The sequence below is a fragment of the Rhinoderma darwinii genome (genome assembly GCF_050947455.1).
Source record: "Rhinoderma darwinii isolate aRhiDar2 chromosome 5 unlocalized genomic scaffold, aRhiDar2.hap1 SUPER_5_unloc_47, whole genome shotgun sequence".
Classification (NCBI taxonomy): Eukaryota; Metazoa; Chordata; class Amphibia; order Anura; family Rhinodermatidae; genus Rhinoderma; species Rhinoderma darwinii.
Window position 1 is genome coordinate 522,779 of NW_027461806.1, and position 19,889 is coordinate 542,667.

General features: G+C 47.8%; 13 non-coding genes across 13 annotated transcripts; all 13 read right to left on the reverse strand.

Annotated features, from left to right (window-relative positions):
- Positions 1-1,022: 1,022 nt before the first annotated feature.
- LOC142695333 (U2 spliceosomal RNA) lies at positions 1,023-1,213 on the reverse strand. The gene has a single exon (XR_012863460.1). It is a non-coding gene; the product is annotated as a U2 spliceosomal RNA (small nuclear RNA).
- A 1,283-nt stretch (positions 1,214-2,496) lies between these two features.
- On the reverse strand, positions 2,497-2,687 carry LOC142695510 (U2 spliceosomal RNA). The gene has a single exon (XR_012863620.1). It is a non-coding gene; the product is annotated as a U2 spliceosomal RNA (small nuclear RNA).
- A 1,292-nt stretch (positions 2,688-3,979) lies between these two features.
- Positions 3,980-4,170, reverse strand: LOC142695334 (U2 spliceosomal RNA). Its single transcript, XR_012863461.1, has one exon. It is a non-coding gene; the product is annotated as a U2 spliceosomal RNA (small nuclear RNA).
- A 1,284-nt stretch (positions 4,171-5,454) lies between these two features.
- On the reverse strand, positions 5,455-5,645 carry LOC142695336 (U2 spliceosomal RNA). The gene has a single exon (XR_012863462.1). It is a non-coding gene; the product is annotated as a U2 spliceosomal RNA (small nuclear RNA).
- A 1,297-nt stretch (positions 5,646-6,942) lies between these two features.
- Positions 6,943-7,133, reverse strand: LOC142695338 (U2 spliceosomal RNA). Its single transcript, XR_012863464.1, has one exon. It is a non-coding gene; the product is annotated as a U2 spliceosomal RNA (small nuclear RNA).
- A 1,308-nt stretch (positions 7,134-8,441) lies between these two features.
- Positions 8,442-8,632, reverse strand: LOC142695339 (U2 spliceosomal RNA). Its single transcript, XR_012863465.1, has one exon. It is a non-coding gene; the product is annotated as a U2 spliceosomal RNA (small nuclear RNA).
- Positions 8,633-9,916: 1,284 nt separating this feature from the next.
- On the reverse strand, positions 9,917-10,107 carry LOC142695340 (U2 spliceosomal RNA). The gene has a single exon (XR_012863466.1). It is a non-coding gene; the product is annotated as a U2 spliceosomal RNA (small nuclear RNA).
- A 1,296-nt stretch (positions 10,108-11,403) lies between these two features.
- On the reverse strand, positions 11,404-11,594 carry LOC142695341 (U2 spliceosomal RNA). The gene has a single exon (XR_012863467.1). It is a non-coding gene; the product is annotated as a U2 spliceosomal RNA (small nuclear RNA).
- Positions 11,595-12,890: 1,296 nt separating this feature from the next.
- LOC142695342 (U2 spliceosomal RNA) lies at positions 12,891-13,081 on the reverse strand. The gene has a single exon (XR_012863468.1). It is a non-coding gene; the product is annotated as a U2 spliceosomal RNA (small nuclear RNA).
- Positions 13,082-14,345: 1,264 nt separating this feature from the next.
- On the reverse strand, positions 14,346-14,536 carry LOC142695343 (U2 spliceosomal RNA). Its single transcript, XR_012863469.1, has one exon. It is a non-coding gene; the product is annotated as a U2 spliceosomal RNA (small nuclear RNA).
- A 1,308-nt stretch (positions 14,537-15,844) lies between these two features.
- LOC142695344 (U2 spliceosomal RNA) lies at positions 15,845-16,035 on the reverse strand. Its single transcript, XR_012863470.1, has one exon. It is a non-coding gene; the product is annotated as a U2 spliceosomal RNA (small nuclear RNA).
- A 1,276-nt stretch (positions 16,036-17,311) lies between these two features.
- On the reverse strand, positions 17,312-17,502 carry LOC142695345 (U2 spliceosomal RNA). The gene has a single exon (XR_012863471.1). It is a non-coding gene; the product is annotated as a U2 spliceosomal RNA (small nuclear RNA).
- A 1,280-nt stretch (positions 17,503-18,782) lies between these two features.
- Positions 18,783-18,973, reverse strand: LOC142695347 (U2 spliceosomal RNA). The gene has a single exon (XR_012863472.1). It is a non-coding gene; the product is annotated as a U2 spliceosomal RNA (small nuclear RNA).
- Positions 18,974-19,889: the final 916 nt, after the last annotated feature.

Here is a 19,889-nt window from a genome sequence, read left to right on the forward strand (position 1 = left end):
AACACTGGCAGCGGCAGCAAGTGCATGCCCACAGCCACCCCTTGTTCCTTCACACCTTGTATCAGCTGTAATCCAGTCCAGTCCAGTGCTGCCTGCTGAGCAGCACTGACCAACACTGCCTGGGCCCAGGCTTTTATCTCTGAGGCCCCATTATGATGTCAGAAAGCTGGCTCTGGAATCCTGAGGGCTCCACTATGACACGTGCAAAGTTCCGTCTGAACTTTATATAAGACGGTGAGGCTCAGTCAGTCACTCAGTGTTGCCTGAGAGGGCAACACTGCAACAGCCGGCCGCCAGGCTGTCTTTTTTTTGCACAGCTAGTTGCCTCCAGGAGGCCACAAGAGGGAGACAAGGGACTGCAAAATGGAAAATAGGCATCCACCAACTTTACAGACAACTTCTCCTTGCTCCTACAACCTCCATCCTTGCACAGTTTGTTATTCTTCTAGGTAACATAGTAACAAATCCAAATTGCTGCTCTCTTTGTAGGCAAGCAAGGCTTTGTTGCAACTGCAATTCTTACTTCTTCTTGAAATGTAGGGACGACAGTACATTCCATCACATCCATCTAGTGTACACAGGTAGGTCCATTGTGGCGGGCAGGCGAGTGGGCGGGCTGCTTTATTGGCTGTTTGCTGTTCCCCTACTCCACTCCACTATTTGACTGTTGTGCTGCATCAATCAATCAATCAATCAATCAATCAATCAATCAAGCAATCAATCAGTGGCTGGCTCAGGTGCAGCTCTTTAACTTACCTAAAAGGGAGGGCGGAGAGAAGACAAGGAAGGTGAATGAGGTGTTCCAATGTGAAATGCCGGAAACACAGAAACACAGACGACACACAACAAGAGGTGGCAATCTATTCATTAATTGCATTTAATCAATGAGCTCATTATCACTCATGCATTGTCCAACAGGTGTTGAAATAATGGGATTAAAAGGGGAGATCCCTTCAGAAAGACAGAAACAATAGCAAAGACAAAAAACACTTTTGGAATCTGCTTTTAGTCAACACATAAGGAAAGGGTGCACCGGTCCTGGAAATACTGCAATACCAGGTCAATGCGTGGAGTGGACAGAGCAAGCTCTATTTCCATCTCCCTGTTCTAAAAATCCATTTAATATATGGTCCCCAGATAGGGGACGTATCAGATATTAAACTGATAAGAACAGATACTACACTTGATCTTAGCCAAAAGGCCGAGAAGCGATAACCCGAACGGGCCGCGCGTTGCCCGAGCCTGCCCGATACTGCTGTTCAGCCCTTGCAGCGATTCAGCCTACTTCTAGGCAATTCCATGGGGCCCTGCAGGCTCACACACTCACAGCTACACGGGAGGTGAATAAAGGCCGGAGAGGAAGCCAGACAGGATTTGCTTCTTTTGCTTGCACCACAATGCAGTGCTGAAAGAGGAGTAATCTACATAAAAACGCCTTCCTGGCAACGCCCAAATGCCCTGCTGCCATGCAGATAAACACTGGCAGCGGCAGCAAGTGCATGCCCACAGCCACCCCTTGTTCCTTCACACCTTGTATCAGCTGTAATCCAGTCCAGTCCAGTGCTGCCTGCTGAGCAGCACTGACCAACACTGCCTGGGCCCAGGCTTTTATCTCTGAGGCCCCATTATGATGTCAGAAAGCTGGCTCTGGAATCCTGAGGGCTCCACTATGACACGTGCAAAGTTCCGTCTGAACTTTATATAAGACGGTGAGGCTCAGTCAGTCACTCAGTGTTGCCTGAGAGGGCAACACTGCAACAGCCGGCCGCCAGGCTGTCTTTTTTTTGCACAGCTAGTTGCCTCCAGGAGGCCACAAGAGGGAGACAAGGGACTGCAAAATGGAAAATAGGCATCCACCAACTTTACAGACAACTTCTCCTTGCTCCTACAACCTCCATCCTTGCACAGTTTGTTATTCTTCTAGGTAACATAGTAACAAATCCAAATTGCTGCTCTCTTTGTAGGCAAGCAAGGCTTTGTTGCAACTGCAATTCTTACTTCTTCTTGAAATGTAGGGACGACAGTACATTCCATCACATCCATCTAGTGTACACAGGTAGGTCCATTGTGGCGGGCAGGCGAGCGGGCGGGCTGCTTTATTGGCTGTTTGCTGTTCCCCTACTCCACTATTTGACTGTTGTGCTGCATCAATCAATCAATCAATCAATCAATCAATCAATCAATCAATCAATCAATCAGTGGCTGGCTCAGGTGCAGCTCTTTAACTTACCTAAAAGGGAGGGCGGAGAGAAGACAAGGAAGGTGAATGAGGTGTTCCAATGTGAAATGCCGGAAACACAGAAACACAGACGACACACAACAAGAGGTGGCAATCTATTCATTAATTGCATTTAATCAATGAGCTCATTATCACTCATGCATTGTCCAACAGGTGTTGAAATAATGGGATTAAAAGGGGAGATCCCTTCAGAAAGACAGAAACAATAGCAAAGACAAAAAACACTTTTGGAATCTGCTTTTAGTCAACACATAAGGAAAGGGTGCACCGGTCCTGGAAATACTGCAATACCAGGTCAATGCGTGGAGTGGACAGAGCAAGCTCTATTTCCATCTCCCTGTTCTAAAAATCCATTTAATATATGGTCCCCGGATAGGGGACGTATCAGATATTAAACTGATAAGAACAGATACTACACTTGATCTTAGCCAAAAGGCCGAGAAGCGATAACCCGAACGGGCCGCGCGTTGCCCGAGCCTGCCCGATACTGCTGTTCAGCCCTTGCAGCGATTCAGCCTACTTCTAGGCAATTCCATGGGGCCCTGCAGGCTCACACACTCACAGCTACACGGGAGGTGAATAAAGGCCGGAGAGGAAGCCAGACAGGATTTGCTTCTTTTGCTTGCACCACAATGCAGTGCTGAAAGAGGAGGAATCTACATAAAAACGCCTTCCTGGCAACGCCCAAATGCCCTGCTGCCATGCAGATAAACACTGGCAGCGGCAGCAAGTGCATGCCCACAGCCACCCCTTGTTCCTTCACACCTTGTATCAGCTGTAATCCAGTCCAGTCCAGTGCTGCCTGCTGAGCAGCACTGACCAACACTGCCTGGGCCCAGGCTTTTATCTCTGAGGCCCCATTATGATGTCAGAAAGCTGGCTCTGGAATCCTGAGGGCTCCACTATGACACGTGCAAAGTTCCGTCTGAACTTTATATAAGACGGTGAGGCTCAGTCAGTCACTCAGTGTTGCCTGAGAGGGCAACACTGCAACAGCCGGCCGCCAGGCTGTCTTTTTTTTGCACAGCTAGTTTCCTCCAGGAGGCCACAAGAGGGAGACAAGGGACTGCAAAATGGAAAATAGGCATCCACCAACTTTACAGACAACTTCTCCTTGCTCCTACAACCTCCATCCTTGCACAGTTTGTTATTCTTCTAGGTAACATAGTAACAAATCCAAATTGCTGCTCTCTTTGTAGGCAATCAAGGCTTTGTTGCAACTGCAATTCTTACTTCTTCTTGAAATGTAGGGACGACAGTACATTCCATCACATCCATCTAGTGTACACAGGTAGGTCCATTGTGGCGGGCAGGCGAGCGGGCGGGCTGCTTTATTGGCTGTTTGCTGTTCCCCTACTCCACTCCACTATTTGACTGTTGTGCTGCATCAATCAATCAATCAATCAATCAATCAATCAATCAATCAATCAATCAATCAATCAGTGGCTGGCTCAGGTGCAGCTCTTTAACTTACCTAAAAGGGAGGGCGGAGAGAAGACAAGGAAGGTGAATGAGGTGTTCCAATGTGAAATGCCGGAAACACAGAAACACAGACGACACACAACAAGAGGTGGCAATCTATTCATTAATTGCATTTAATCAATGAGCTCATTATCACTCATGCATTGTCCAACAGGTGTTGAAATAATGGGATTAAAAGGGGAGATCCCTTCAGAAAGACAGAAACAATAGCAAAGACAAAAAACACTTTTGGAATCTGCTTTTAGTCAACACATAAGGAAAGGGTGCACCGGTCCTGGAAATACTGCAATACCAGGTCAATGCGTGGAGTGGACAGAGCAAGCTCTATTTCCATCTCCCTGTTCTAAAAATCCATTTAATATATGGTCCCCAGATAGGGGACGTATCAGATATTAAACTGATAAGAACAGATACTACACTTGATCTTAGCCAAAAGGCCGAGAAGCGATAACCCGAACGGGCCGCGCGTTGCCCGAGCCTGCCCGATACTGCTGTTCAGCCCTTGCAGCGATTCAGCCTACTTCTAGGCAATTCCATGGGGCCCTGCAGGCTCACACACTCACAGCTACACGGGAGGTGAATAAAGGCCGGAGAGGAAGCCAGACAGGATTTGCTTCTTTTGCTTGCACCACAATGCAGTGCTGAAAGAGGAGGAATCTACATAAAAACGCCTTCCTGGCAACGCCCAAATGCCCTGCTGCCATGCAGATAAACACTGGCAGCGGCAGCAAGTGCATGCCCACAGCCACCCCTTGTTCCTTCACACCTTGTATCAGCTGTAATCCAGTCCAGTCCAGTGCTGCCTGCTGAGCAGCACTGACCAACACTGCCTGGGCCCAGGCTTTTATCTCTGAGGCCCCATTATGATGTCAGAAAGCTGGCTCTGGAATCCTGAGGGCTCCACTATGACACGTGCAAAGTTCCGTCTGAACTTTATATAAGACGGTGAGGCTCAGTCAGTCACTCAGTGTTGCCTGAGAGGGCAACACTGCAACAGCCGGCCGCCAGGCTTTCTTTTTTTTGCACAGCTAGTTGCCTCCAGGAGGCCACAAGAGGGAGACAAGGGACTGCAAAATGGAAAATAGGCATCCACCAACTTTACAGACAACTTCTCCTTGCTCCTACAACCTCCATCCTTGCACAGTTTGTTATTCTTCTAGGTAACATAGTAACAAATCCAAATTGCTGCTCTCTTTGTAGGCAAGCAAGGCTTTGTTGCAACTGCAATTCTTACTTCTTCTTGAAATGTAGGGACGACAGTACATTCCATCACATCCATCTAGTGTACACAGGTAGGTCCATTGTGGCGGGCAGGCGAGCGGGCGGGCTGCTTTATTGGCTGTTTGCTGTTCCCCTACTCCACTCCACTATTTGACTGTTGTGCTGCATCAATCAATCAATCAATCAATCAATCAATCAATCAATCAATCAATCAGTGGCTGGCTCAGGTGCAGCTCTTTAACTTACCTAAAAGGGAGGGCGGAGAGAAGACAAGGAAGGTGAATGAGGTGTTCCAATGTGAAATGCCGGAAACACAGAAACACAGACGACACACAACAAGAGGTGGCAATCTATTCATTAATTGCATTTAATCAATGAGCTCATTATCACTCATGCATTGTCCAACAGGTGTTGAAATAATGGGATTAAAAGGGGAGATCCCTTCAGAAAGACAGAAACAATAGCAAAGACAAAAAACACTTTTGGAATCTGCTTTTAGTCAACACATAAGGAAAGGGTGCACCGGTCCTGGAAATACTGCAATACCAGGTCAATGCGTGGAGTGGACAGAGCAAGCTCTATTTCCATCTCCCTGTTCTAAAAATCCATTTAATATATGGTCCCCAGATAGGGGACGTATCAGATATTAAACTGATAAGAACAGATACTACACTTGATCTTAGCCAAAAGGCCGAGAAGCGATAACCCGAACGGGCCGCGCGTTGCCCGAGCCTGCCCGATACTGCTGTTCAGCCCTTGCAGCGATTCAGCCTACTTCTAGGCAATTCCATGGGGCCCTGCAGGCTCACACACTCACAGCTACACGGGAGGTGAATAAAGGCCGGAGAGGAAGCCAGACAGGATTTGCTTCTTTTGCTTGCACCACAATGCAGTGCTGAAAGAGGAGGAATCTACATAAAAACGCCTTCCTGGCAACGCCCAAATGCCCTGCTGCCATGCAGATAAACACTGGCAGCGGCAGCAAGTGCATGCCCACAGCCACCCCTTGTTCCTTCACACCTTGTATCAGCTGTAATCCAGTCCAGTCCAGTGCTGCCTGCTGAGCAGCACTGACCAACACTGCCTGGGCCCAGGCTTTTATCTCTGAGGCCCCATTATGATGTCAGAAAGCTGGCTCTGGAATCCTGAGGGCTCCACTATGACACGTGCAAAGTTCCGTCTGAACTTTATATAAGACGGTGAGGCTCAGTCAGTCACTCAGTGTTGCCTGAGAGGGCAACACTGCAACAGCCGGCCGCCAGGCTGTCTTTTTTTTGCACAGCTAGTTGCCTCCAGGAGGCCACAAGAGGGAGACAAGGGACTGCAAAATGGAAAATAGGCATCCACCAACTTTACAGACAACTTCTCCTTGCTCCTACAACCTCCATCCTTGCACAGTTTGTTATTCTTCTAGGTAACATAGTAACAAATCCAAATTGCTGCTCTCTTTGTAGGCAAGCAAGGCTTTGTTGCAACTGCAATTCTTACTTCTTCTTGAAATGTAGGGACGACAGTACATTCCATCACATCCATCTAGTGTACACAGGTAGGTCCATTGTGGCGGGCAGGCGAGCGGGCGGGCTGCTTTATTGGCTGTTTGCTGTTCCCCTACTCCACTCCACTATTTGACTGTTGTGCTGCATCAATCAATCAATCAATCAATCAATCAATCAATCAATCAATCAATCAATCAATCAATCAAGTGGCTGGCTCAGGTGCAGCTCTTTAACTTACCTAAAAGGGAGGGCGGAGAGAAGACAAGGAAGGTGAATGAGGTGTTCCAATGTGAAATGCCGGAAACACAGAAACACAGACGACACACAACAAGAGGTGGCAATCTATTCATTAATTGCATTTAATCAATGAGCTCATTATCACTCATGCATTGTCCAACAGGTGTTGAAATAATGGGATTAAAAGGGGAGATCCCTTCAGAAAGACAGAAACAATAGCAAAGACAAAAAACACTTTTGGAATCTGCTTTTAGTCAACACATAAGGAAAGGGTGCACCGGTCCTGGAAATACTGCAATACCAGGTCAATGCGTGGAGTGGACAGAGCAAGCTCTATTTCCATCTCCCTGTTCTAAAAATCCATTTAATATATGGTCCCCAGATAGGGGACGTATCAGATATTAAACTGATAAGAACAGATACTACACTTGATCTTAGCCAAAAGGCCGAGAAGCGATAACCCGAACGGGCCGCGCGTTGCCCGAGCCTGCCCGATACTGCTGTTCAGCCCTTGCAGCGATTCAGCCTACTTCTAGGCAATTCCATGGGGCCCTGCAGGCTCACACACTCACAGCTACACGGGAGGTGAATAAAGGCCGGAGAGGAAGCCAGACAGGATTTGCTTCTTTTGCTTGCACCACAATGCAGTGCTGAAAGAGGAGGAATCTACATAAAAACGCCTTCCTGGCAACGCCCAAATGCCCTGCTGCCATGCAGATAAACACTGGCAGCGGCAGCAAGTGCATGCCCACAGCCACCCCTTGTTCCTTCACACCTTGTATCAGCTGTAATCCAGTCCAGTCCAGTGCTGCCTGCTGAGCAGCACTGACCAACACTGCCTGGGCCCAGGCTTTTATCTCTGAGGCCCCATTATGATGTCAGAAAGCTGGCTCTGGAATCCTGAGGGCTCCACTATGACACGTGCAAAGTTCCGTCTGAACTTTATATAAGACGGTGAGGCTCAGTCAGTCACTCAGTGTTGCCTGAGAGGGCAACACTGCAACAGCCGGCCGCCAGGCTGTCTTTTTTTTGCACAGCTAGTTGCCTCCAGGAGGCCACAAGAGGGAGACAAGGGACTGCAAAATGGAAAATAGGCATCCACCAACTTTACAGACAACTTCTCCTTGCTCCTACAACCTCCATCCTTGCACAGTTTGTTATTCTTCTAGGTAACATAGTAACAAATCCAAATTGCTGCTCTCTTTGTAGGCAAGCAAGGCTTTGTTGCAACTGCAATTCTTACTTCTTCTTGAAATGTAGGGACGACAGTACATTCCATCACATCCATCTAGTGTACACAGGTAGGTCCATTGTGGCGGGCAGGCGAGCGGGCGGGCTGCTTTATTGGCTGTTTGCTGTTCCCCTACTCCACTCCACTATTTGACTGTTGTGCTGCATCAATCAATCAATCAATCAATCAATCAATCAATCAATCAATCAATCAATCAATCAATCAATCAATCAATCAGTGGCTGGCTCAGGTGCAGCTCTTTAACTTACCTAAAAGGGAGGGCGGAGAGAAGACAAGGAAGGTGAATGAGGTGTTCCAATGTGAAATGCCGGAAACACAGAAACACAGACGACACACAACAAGAGGTGGCAATCTATTCATTAATTGCATTTAATCAATGAGCTCATTATCACTCATGCATTGTCCAACAGGTGTTGAAATAATGGGATTAAAAGGGGAGATCCCTTCAGAAAGACAGAAACAATAGCAAAGACAAAAAACACTTTTGGAATCTGCTTTTAGTCAACACATAAGGAAAGGGTGCACCGGTCCTGGAAATACTGCAATACCAGGTCAATGCGTGGAGTGGACAGAGCAAGCTCTATTTCCATCTCCCTGTTCTAAAAATCCATTTAATATATGGTCCCCAGATAGGGGACGTATCAGATATTAAACTGATAAGAACAGATACTACACTTGATCTTAGCCAAAAGGCCGAGAAGCGATAACCCGAACGGGCCGCGCGTTGCCCGAGCCTGCCCGATACTGCTGTTCAGCCCTTGCAGCGATTCAGCCTACTTCTAGGCAATTCCATGGGGCCCTGCAGGCTCACACACTCACAGCTACACGGGAGGTGAATAAAGGCCGGAGAGGAAGCCAGACAGGATTTGCTTCTTTTGCTTGCACCACAATGCAGTGCTGAAAGAGGAGGAATCTACATAAAAACGCCTTCCTGGCAACGCCCAAATGCCCTGCTGCCATGCAGATAAACACTGGCAGCGGCAGCAAGTGCATGCCCACAGCCACCCCTTGTTCCTTCACACCTTGTATCAGCTGTAATCCAGTCCAGTCCAGTGCTGCCTGCTGAGCAGCACTGACCAACACTGCCTGGGCCCAGGCTTTTATCTCTGAGGCCCCATTATGATGTCAGAAAGCTGGCTCTGGAATCCTGAGGGCTCCACTATGACACGTGCAAAGTTCCGTCTGAACTTTATATAAGACGGTGAGGCTCAGTCAGTCACTCAGTGTTGCCTGAGAGGGCAACACTGCAACAGCCGGCCGCCAGGCTGTCTTTTTTTTGCACAGCTAGTTGCCTCCAGGAGGCCACAAGAGGGAGACAAGGGACTGCAAAATGGAAAATAGGCATCCACCAACTTTACAGACAACTTCTCCTTGCTCCTACAACCTCCATCCTTGCACAGTTTGTTATTCTTCTAGGTAACATAGTAACAAATCCAAATTGCTGCTCTCTTTGTAGGCAAGCAAGGCTTTGTTGCAACTGCAATTCTTACTTCTTCTTGAAATGTAGGGACGACAGTACATTCCATCACATCCATCTAGTGTACACAGGTAGGTCCATTGTGGCGGGCAGGCGAGCGGGCGGGCTGCTTTATTGGCTGTTTGCTGTTCCCCTACTCCACTCCACTATTTGACTGTTGTGCTGCATCAATCAATCAATCAATCAATCAATCAATCAATCAATCAATCAATCAGTGGCTGGCTCAGGTGCAGCTCTTTAACTTACCTAAAAGGGAGGGCGGAGAGAAGACAAGGAAGGTGAATGAGGTGTTCCAATGTGAAATGCCGGAAACACAGAAACACAGACGACACACAACAAGAGGTGGCAATCTATTCATTAATTGCATTTAATCAATGAGCTCATTATCACTCATGCATTGTCCAACAGGTGTTGAAATAATGGGATTAAAAGGGGAGATCCCTTCAGAAAGACAGAAACAATAGCAAAGACAAAAAACACTTTTGGAATCTGCTTTTAGTCAACACATAAGGAAAGGGTGCACCGGTCCTGGAAATACTGCAATACCAGGTCAATGCGTGGAGTGGACAGAGCAAGCTCTATTTCCATCTCCCTGTTCTAAAAATCCATTTAATATATGGTCCCCAGATAGGGGACGTATCAGATATTAAACTGATAAGAACAGATACTACACTTGATCTTAGCCAAAAGGCCGAGAAGCGATAACCCGAACGGGCCGCGCGTTGCCCGAGCCTGCCCGATACTGCTGTTCAGCCCTTGCAGCGATTCAGCCTACTTCTAGGCAATTCCATGGGGCCCTGCAGGCTCACACACTCACAGCTACACGGGAGGTGAATAAAGGCCGGAGAGGAAGCCAGACAGGATTTGCTTCTTTTGCTTGCACCACAATGCAGTGCTGAAAGAGGAGGAATCTACATAAAAACGCCTTCCTGGCAACGCCCAAATGCCCTGCTGCCATGCAGATAAACACTGGCAGCGGCAGCAAGTGCATGCCCACAGCCACCCCTTGTTCCTTCACACCTTGTATCAGCTGTAATCCAGTCCAGTCCAGTGCTGCCTGCTGAGCAGCACTGACCAACACTGCCTGGGCCCAGGCTTTTATCTCTGAGGCCCCATTATGATGTCAGAAAGCTGGCTCTGGAATCCTGAGGGCTCCACTATGACACGTGCAAAGTTCCGTCTGAACTTTATATAAGACGGTGAGGCTCAGTCAGTCACTCAGTGTTGCCTGAGAGGGCAACACTGCAACAGCCGGCCACCAGGCTGTCTTTTTTTTGCACAGCTAGTTGCCTCCAGGAGGCCACAAGAGGGAGACAAGGGACTGCAAAATGGAAAATAGGCATCCACCAACTTTACAGACAACTTCTCCTTGCTCCTACAACCTCCATCCTTGCACAGTTTGTTATTCTTCTAGGTAACATAGTAACAAATCCAAATTGCTGCTCTCTTTGTAGGCAAGCAAGGCTTTGTTGCAACTGCAATTCTTACTTCTTCTTGAAATGTAGGGACGACAGTACATTCCATCACATCCATCTAGTGTACACAGGTAGGTCCATTGTGGCGGGCAGGCGAGCGGGCGGGCTGCTTTATTGGCTGTTTGCTGTTCCCCTACTCCACTCCACTATTTGACTGTTGTGCTGCATCAATCAATCAATCAATCAATCAATCAATCAATCAATCAATCAATCAATCAATCAATCAGTGGCTGGCTCAGGTGCAGCTCTTTAACTTACCTAAAAGGGAGGGCGGAGAGAAGACAAGGAAGGTGAATGAGGTGTTCCAATGTGAAATGCCGGAAACACAGAAACACAGACGACACACAACAAGAGGTGGCAATCTATTCATTAATTGCATTTAATCAATGAGCTCATTATCACTCATGCATTGTCCAACAGGTGTTGAAATAATGGGATTAAAAGGGGAGATCCCTTCAGAAAGACAGAAACAATAGCAAAGACAAAAAACACTTTTGGAATCTGCTTTTAGTCAACACATAAGGAAAGGGTGCACCGGTCCTGGAAATACTGCAATACCAGGTCAATGCGTGGAGTGGACAGAGCAAGCTCTATTTCCATCTCCCTGTTCTAAAAATCCATTTAATATATGGTCCCCAGATAGGGGACGTATCAGATATTAAACTGATAAGAACAGATACTACACTTGATCTTAGCCAAAAGGCCGAGAAGCGATAACCCGAACGGGCCGCGCGTTGCCCGAGCCTGCCCGATACTGCTGTTCAGCCCTTGCAGCGATTCAGCCTACTTCTAGGCAATTCCATGGGGCCCTGCAGGCTCACACACTCACAGCTACACGGGAGGTGAATAAAGGCCGGAGAGGAAGCCAGACAGGATTTGCTTCTTTTGCTTGCACCACAATGCAGTGCTGAAAGAGGAGGAATCTACATAAAAACGCCTTCCTGGCAACGCCCAAATGCCCTGCTGCCATGCAGATAAACACTGGCAGCGGCAGCAAGTGCATGCCCACAGCCACCCCTTGTTCCTTCACACCTTGTATCAGCTGTAATCCAGTCCAGTCCAGTGCTGCCTGCTGAGCAGCACTGACCAACACTGCCTGGGCCCAGGCTTTTATCTCTGAGGCCCCATTATGATGTCAGAAAGCTGGCTCTGGAATCCTGAGGGCTCCACTATGACACGTGCAAAGTTCCGTCTGAACTTTATATAAGACGGTGAGGCTCAGTCAGTCACTCAGTGTTGCCTGAGAGGGCAACACTGCAACAGCCGGCCGCCAGGCTGTCTTTTTTTTGCACAGCTAGTTGCCTCCAGGAGGCCACAAGAGGGAGACAAGGGACTGCAAAATGGAAAATAGGCATCCACCAACTTTACAGACAACTTCTCCTTGCTCCTACAACCTCCATCCTTGCACAGTTTGTTATTCTTCTAGGTAACATAGTAACAAATCCAAATTGCTGCTCTCTTTGTAGGCAAGCAAGGCTTTGTTGCAACTGCAATTCTTACTTCTTCTTGAAATGTAGGGACGACAGTACATTCCATCACATCCATCTAGTGTACACAGGTAGGTCCATTGTGGCGGGCAGGCGAGCGGGCGGGCTGCTTTATTGGCTGTTTGCTGTTCCCCTACTCCACTCCACTATTTGACTGTTGTGCTGCATCAATCAATCAATCAATCAATCAATCAATCAATCAATCAATCAATCAATCAATCAATCAGTGGCTGGCTCAGGTGCAGCTCTTTAACTTACCTAAAAGGGAGGGCGGAGAGAAGACAAGGAAGGTGAATGAGGTGTTCCAATGTGAAATGCCGGAAACACAGAAACACAGACGACACACAACAAGAGGTGGCAATCTATTCATTAATTGCATTTAATCAATGAGCTCATTATCACTCATGCATTGTCCAACAGGTGTTGAAATAATGGGATTAAAAGGGGAGATCCCTTCAGAAAGACAGAAACAATAGCAAAGACAAAAAACACTTTTGGAATCTGCTTTTAGTCAACACATAAGGAAAGGGTGCACCGGTCCTGGAAATACTGCAATACCAGGTCAATGCGTGGAGTGGACAGAGCAAGCTCTATTTCCATCTCCCTGTTCTAAAAATCCATTTAATATATGGTCCCCAGATAGGGGACGTATCAGATATTAAACTGATAAGAACAGATACTACACTTGATCTTAGCCAAAAGGCCGAGAAGCGATAACCCGAACGGGCCGCGCGTTGCCCGAGCCTGCCCGATACTGCTGTTCAGCCCTTGCAGCGATTCAGCCTACTTCTAGGCAATTCCATGGGGCCCTGCAGGCTCACACACTCACAGCTACACGGGAGGTGAATAAAGGCCGGAGAGGAAGCCAGACAGGATTTGCTTCTTTTGCTTGCACCACAATGCAGTGCTGAAAGAGGAGGAATCTACATAAAAACGCCTTCCTGGCAACGCCCAAATGCCCTGCTGCCATGCAGATAAACACTGGCAGCGGCAGCAAGTGCATGCCCACAGCCACCCCTTGTTCCTTCACACCTTGTATCAGCTGTAATCCAGTCCAGTCCAGTGCTGCCTGCTGAGCAGCACTGACCAACACTGCCTGGGCCCAGGCTTTTATCTCTGAGGCCCCATTATGATGTCAGAAAGCTGGCTCTGGAATCCTGAGGGCTCCACTATGACACGTGCAAAGTTCCGTCTGAACTTTATATAAGACGGTGAGGCTCAGTCAGTCACTCAGTGTTGCCTGAGAGGGCAACACTGCAACAGCCGGCCGCCAGGCTGTCTTTTTTTTGCACAGCTAGTTGCCTCCAGGAGGCCACAAGAGGGAGACAAGGGACTGCAAAATGGAAAATAGGCATCCACCAACTTTACAGACAACTTCTCCTTGCTCCTACAACCTCCATCCTTGCACAGTTTGTTATTCTTCTAGGTAACATAGTAACAAATCCAAATTGCTGCTCTCTTTGTAGGCAAGCAAGGCTTTGTTGCAACTGCAATTCTTACTTCTTCTTGAAATGTAGGGACGACAGTACATTCCATCACATCCATCTAGTGTACACAGGTAGGTCCATTGTGGCGGGCAGGCGGGCTGCTTTATTGGCTGTTTGCTGTTCCCCTACTCCACTCCACTATTTGACTGTTGTGCTGCATCAATCAATCAATCAATCAATCAATCAATCAATCAGTGGCTGGCTCAGGTGCAGCTCTTTAACTTACCTAAAAGGGAGGGCGGAGAGAAGACAAGGAAGGTGAATGAGGTGTTCCAATGTGAAATGCCGGAAACACAGAAACACAGACGACACACAACAAGAGGTGGCAATCTATTCATTAATTGCATTTAATCAATGAGCTCATTATCACTCATGCATTGTCCAACAGGTGTTGAAATAATGGGATTAAAAGGGGAGATCCCTTCAGAAAGACAGAAACAATAGCAAAGACAAAAAACACTTTTGGAATCTGCTTTTAGTCAACACATAAGGAAAGGGTGCACCGGTCCTGGAAATACTGCAATACCAGGTCAATGCGTGGAGTGGACAGAGCAAGCTCTATTTCCATCTCCCTGTTCTAAAAATCCATTTAATATATGGTCCCCAGATAGGGGACGTATCAGATATTAAACTGATAAGAACAGATACTACACTTGATCTTAGCCAAAAGGCCGAGAAGCGATAACCCGAACGGGCCGCGCGTTGCCCGAGCCTGCCCGATACTGCTGTTCAGCCCTTGCAGCGATTCAGCCTACTTCTAGGCAATTCCATGGGGCCCTGCAGGCTCACACACTCACAGCTACACGGGAGGTGAATAAAGGCCGGAGAGGAAGCCAGACAGGATTTGCTTCTTTTGCTTGCACCACAATGCAGTGCTGAAAGAGGAGGAATCTACATAAAAACGCCTTCCTGGCAACGCCCAAATGCCCTGCTGCCATGCAGATAAACACTGGCAGCGGCAGCAAGTGCATGCCCACAGCCACCCCTTGTTCCTTCACACCTTGTATCAGCTGTAATCCAGTCCAGTCCAGTGCTGCCTGCTGAGCAGCACTGACCAACACTGCCTGGGCCCAGGCTTTTATCTCTGAGGCCCCATTATGATGTCAGAAAGCTGGCTCTGGAATCCTGAGGGCTCCACTATGACACGTGCAAAGTTCCGTCTGAACTTTATATAAGACGGTGAGGCTCAGTCAGTCACTCAGTGTTGCCTGAGAGGGCAACACTGCAACAGCCGGCCGCCAGGCTGTCTTTTTTTTGCACAGCTAGTTGCCTCCAGGAGGCCACAAGAGGGAGACAAGGGACTGCAAAATGGAAAATAGGCATCCACCAACTTTACAGACAACTTCTCCTTGCTCCTACAACCTCCATCCTTGCACAGTTTGTTATTCTTCTAGGTAACATAGTAACAAATCCAAATTGCTGCTCTCTTTGTAGGCAAGCAAGGCTTTGTTGCAACTGCAATTCTTACTTCTTCTTGAAATGTAGGGACGACAGTACATTCCATCACATCCATCTAGTGTACACAGGTAGGTCCATTGTGGCGGGCAGGCGAGCGGGCGGGCTGCTTTATTGGCTGTTTGCTGTTCCCCTACTCCACTCCACTATTTGACTGTTGTGCTGCATCAATCAATCAATCAATCAATCAATCAATCAATCAATCAATCAATCAATCAATCAATCAATCAATCAATCAGTGGCTGGCTCAGGTGCAGCTCTTTAACTTACCTAAAAGGGAGGGCGGAGAGAAGACAAGGAAGGTGAATGAGGTGTTCCAATGTGAAATGCCGGAAACACAGAAACACAGACGACACACAACAAGAGGTGGCAATCTATTCATTAATTGCATTTAATCAATGAGCTCATTATCACTCATGCATTGTCCAACAGGTGTTGAAATAATGGGATTAAAAGGGGAGATCCCTTCAGAAAGACAGAAACAATAGCAAAGACAAAAAACACTTTTGGAATCTGCTTTTAGTCAACACATAAGGAAAGGGTGCACCGGTCCTGGAAATACTGCAATACCAGGTCAATGCGTGGAGTGGACAGAGCAAGCTCTATTTCCATCTCCCTGTTCTAAAAATCCATTTAATATATGGTCCCCAGATAGGGGACGTATCAGATATTAAACTGATAAGAACAGATACTACACTTGATCTTAGCCAAAAGGCCGAGAAGCGATAACCCGAACGGGCCGCGCGTTGCCCGAGCCTGCCCGATACTGCTGTTCAGCCCTTGCAGCGATTCAGCCTACTTCTAGGCAATTCCATGGGGCCCTGCAGGCTCACACACTCACAGCTACACGGGAGGTGAATAAAGGCCGGAGAGGAAGCCAGACAGGATTTGCTTCTTTTGCTTGCACCACAATGCAGTGCTGAAAGAGGCGGAATCTACATAAAAACGCCTTCCTGGCAACGCCCAAATGCCCTGCTGCCATGCAGATAAACACTGGCAGCGGCAGCAAGTGCATGCCCACAGCCACCCCTTGTTCCTTCACACCTTGTATCAGCTGTAATCCAGTCCAGTCCAGTGCTGCCTGCTGAGCAGCACTGACCAACACTGCCTGGGCCCAGGCTTTTATCTCTGAGGCCCCATTATGATGTCAGAAAGCTGGCTCTGGAATCCTGAGGGCTCCACTATGACACGTGCAAAGTTCCGTCTGAACTTTATATAAGACGGTGAGGCTCAGTCAGTCACTCAGTGTTGCCTGAGAGGGCAACACTGCAACAGCCGGCCGCCAGGCTGTCTTTTTTTTGCACAGCTAGTTGCCTCCAGGAGGCCACAAGAGGGAGACAAGGGACTGCAAAATGGAAAATAGGCATCCACCAACTTTACAGACAACTTCTCCTTGCTCCTACAACCTCCATCCTTGCACAGTTTGTTATTCTTCTAGGTAACATAGTAACAAATCCAAATTGCTGCTCTCTTTGTAGGCAAGCAAGGCTTTGTTGCAACTGCAATTCTTACTTCTTCTTGAAATGTAGGGACGACAGTACATTCCATCACATCCATCTAGTGTACACAGGTAGGTCCATTGTGGCGGGCAGGCGAGCGGGCGGGCTGCTTTATTGGCTGTTTGCTGTTCCCCTACTCCACTCCACTATTTGACTGTTGTGCTGCATCAATCAATCAATCAATCAATCAATCAATCAATCAATCAGTGGCTGGCTCAGGTGCAGCTCTTTAACTTACCTAAAAGGGAGGGCGGAGAGAAGACAAGGAAGGTGAATGAGGTGTTCCAATGTGAAATGCCGGAAACACAGAAACACAGACGACACACAACAAGAGGTGGCAATCTATTCATTAATTGCATTTAATCAATGAGCTCATTATCACTCATGCATTGTCCAACAGGTGTTGAAATAATGGGATTAAAAGGGGAGATCCCTTCAGAAAGACAGAAACAATAGCAAAGACAAAAAACACTTTTGGAATCTGCTTTTAGTCAACACATAAGGAAAGGGTGCACCGGTCCTGGAAATACTGCAATACCAGGTCAATGCGTGGAGTGGACAGAGCAAGCTCTATTTCCATCTCCCTGTTCTAAAAATCCATTTAATATATGGTCCCCAGATAGGGGACGTATCAGATATTAAACTGATAAGAACAGATACTACACTTGATCTTAGCCAAAAGGCCGAGAAGCGATAACCCGAACGGGCCGCGCGTTGCCCGAGCCTGCCCGATACTGCTGTTCAGCCCTTGCAGCGATTCAGCCTACTTCTAGGCAATTCCATGGGGCCCTGCAGGCTCACACACTCACAGCTACACGGGAGGTGAATAAAGGCCGGAGAGGAAGCCAGACAGGATTTGCTTCTTTTGCTTGCACCACAATGCAGTGCTGAAAGAGGAGGAATCTACATAAAAACGCCTTCCTGGCAACGCCCAAATGCCCTGCTGCCATGCAGATAAACACTGGCAGCGGCAGCAAGTGCATGCCCACAGCCACCCCTTGTTCCTTCACACCTTGTATCAGCTGTAATCCAGTCCAGTCCAGTGCTGCCTGCTGAGCAGCACTGACCAACACTGCCTGGGCCCAGGCTTTTATCTCTGAGGCCCCATTATGATGTCAGAAAGCTGGCTCTGGAATCCTGAGGGCTCCACTATGACACGTGCAAAGTTCCGTCTGAACTTTATATAAGACGGTGAGGCTCAGTCAGTCACTCAGTGTTGCCTGAGAGGGCAACACTGCAACAGCCGGCCGCCAGGCTGTCTTTTTTTTGCACAGCTAGTTGCCTCCAGGAGGCCACAAGAGGGAGACAAGGGACTGCAAAATGGAAAATAGGCATCCACCAACTTTACAGACAACTTCTCCTTGCTCCTACAACCTCCATCCTTGCACAGTTTGTTATTCTTCTAGGTAACATAGTAACAAATCCAAATTGCTGCTCTCTTTGTAGGCAAGCAAGGCTTTGTTGCAACTGCAATTCTTACTTCTTCTTGAAATGTAGGGACGACAGTACATTCCATCACATCCATCTAGTGTACACAGGTAGGTCCATTGTGGCGGGCAGGCGAGCGGGCGGGCTGCTTTATTGGCTGTTTGCTGTTCCCCTACTCCACTCCACTATTTGACTGTTGTGCTGCATCAATCAATCAATCAATCAATCAATCAATCAATCAATCAATCAGTGGCTGGCTCAGGTGCAGCTCTTTAACTTACCTAAAAGGGAGGGCGGAGAGAAGACAAGGAAGGTGAATGAGGTGTTCCAATGTGAAATGCCGGAAACACAGAAACACAGACGACACACAACAAGAGGTGGCAATCTATTCATTAATTGCATTTAATCAATGAGCTCATTATCACTCATGCATTGTCCAACAGGTGTTGAAATAATGGGATTAAAAGGGGAGATCCCTTCAGAAAGACAGAAACAATAGCAAAGACAAAAAACACTTTTGGAATCTGCTTTTAGTCAACACATAAGGAAAGGGTGCACCGGTCCTGGAAATACTGCAATACCAGGTCAATGCGTGGAGTGGACAGAGCAAGCTCTATTTCCATCTCCCTGTTCTAAAAATCCATTTAATATATGGTCCCCAGATAGGGGACGTATCAGATATTAAACTGATAAGAACAGATACTACACTTGATCTTAGCCAAAAGGCCGAGAAGCGATAACCCGAACGGGCCGCGCGTTGCCCGAGCCTGCCCGATACTGCTGTTCAGCCCTTGCAGCGATTCAGCCTACTTCTAGGCAATTCCATGGGGCCCTGCAGGCTCACACACTCACAGCTACACGGGAGGTGAATAAAGGCCGGAGAGGAAGCCAGACAGGATTTGCTTCTTTTGCTTGCACCACAATGCAGTGCTGAAAGAGGAGGAATCTACATAAAAACGCCTTCCTGGCAACGCCCAAATGCCCTGCTGCCATGCAGATAAACACTGGCAGCGGCAGCAAGTGCATGCCCACAGCCACCCCTTGTTCCTTCACACCTTGTATCAGCTGTAATCCAGTCCAGTCCAGTGCTGCCTGCTGAGCAGCACTGACCAACACTGCCTGGGCCCAGGCTTTTATCTCTGAGGCCCCATTATGATGTCAGAAAGCTGGCTCTGGAATCCTGAGGGCTCCACTATGACACGTGCAAAGTTCCGTCTGAACTTTATATAAGACGGTGAGGCTCAGTCAGTCACTCAGTGTTGCCTGAGAGGGCAACACTGCAACAGCCGGCCGCCAGGCTGTCTTTTTTTTGCACAGCTAGTTGCCTCCAGGAGGCCACAAGAGGGAGACAAGGGACTGCAAAATGGAAAATAGGCATCCACCAACTTTACAGACAACTTCTCCTTGCTCCTACAACCTCCATCCTTGCACAGTTTGTTATTCTTCTAGGTAACATAGTAACAAATCCAAATTGCTGCTCTCTTTGTAGGCAAGCAAGGCTTTGTTGCAACTGCAATTCTTACTTCTTCTTGAAATGTAGGGACGACAGTACATTCCATCACATCCATCTAGTGTACACAGGTAGGTCCATTGTGGCGGGCAGGCGAGCGGGCGGGCTGCTTTATTGGCTGTTTGCTGTTCCCCTACTCCACTC